Source organism: Olea europaea, unplaced genomic scaffold (genome assembly GCF_002742605.1).
Source record: "Olea europaea var. sylvestris unplaced genomic scaffold, O_europaea_v1 scaffold40250, whole genome shotgun sequence".
Classification (NCBI taxonomy): domain Eukaryota; kingdom Viridiplantae; phylum Streptophyta; class Magnoliopsida; order Lamiales; family Oleaceae; genus Olea; species Olea europaea.
This window is the reverse complement of record NW_019259878.1, coordinates 1-1,053: the sequence shown is the minus strand read 5'-3', so window position 1 is coordinate 1,053 and position 1,053 is coordinate 1. Positions and strand designations below refer to the sequence as shown.

General features: G+C 42.4%; 1 pseudogene; it reads right to left on the bottom strand.

Annotated features, from left to right (window-relative positions):
• On the bottom strand, positions 1-1,049 carry LOC111387429 (annotated as a pseudogene).
• Between the last annotated feature and the right edge of the window lie 4 nt (positions 1,050-1,053).

Here is a 1,053-nt window from a genome sequence, read left to right as displayed (position 1 = left end):
AATTGGAAGACCCTTGGTTTCAGGCACACATACGGGGACAAACAATAATGCTACAACAGAGATTACTCCGAATATAAGGAATGTCCATGATGTCCCAATTGCTTGTGTTAAGGACAGGAAAGATTGTGCCACAATAAGGTTTGATATCCAGTTGGCAGTGGCTGCTATGCCTCCACAGATGCCTCAATACCTCAGAGAGTATATTTCGGAATTGACAAACCATGGAACTGTACCCGTTCCTGGAGAAAAGAATATGATATAAAGTCCCAGGCCGATTAGTGCTAGCCATCCATAGCTGCTCGGGCATCCTCTCGTATACATAATTTGTCTTCTCCATGACAAATATCCTTAACTGTGTTGTTTGAAATCAGACAGGCCCCAGGAAACGGCTGCAGAAAAGAAAAACCAATAATCTATGTAAGTTTTGAGGTTTGTCCCTTTTATTCATGTCTGATGGAAATACCGATCATATGGGAAATTTGGGATAGTTTAAATGTTGTACCTTGTTTTCGGACGATGAGCAAAATCCAGAACTTGGGGTCTAAGCTTTCAAAAACTTGATGCAGTACCATGTAGCCGAGGATCTGGATGACCGATAGTCGGGGCATGTGTATTGAGCGAAGTGGGACGTCTTGGCTGGACTTACTGCCGGTGCATGGGAGGTAGTTTCATGAAATACCCCCAATAAAAGGCCAAGAGAGAGTACTACTCCACATAAACTGAATATTAAAAGCTTCGTTCGTCCTGTCATGTCAATGAAGTATATGCTAACAATCGAGCCAAAAGCGTTTAGCCCAGCAGTAAGAAGCGAAAGGAGAAGTGCTGTTTGGTTAGATCACCGTGTTTATGCCCACAAACTGCTGGAAGATCTGAAGACCTACACCGGCTATGAGTCCTCTTCGAACTGTTGTCATTTGTATTAATTTAATGAAGCTTTTCTTCTCAGACGACTCCTATTCCAGTGCCTCTTTCTTGACTGATTCCTTGAGAGCCTTTATTTCAATGTCAACCTCTTCGGATAGGTAAATCTTTCTTAGTATTGCTTTTGCTTCT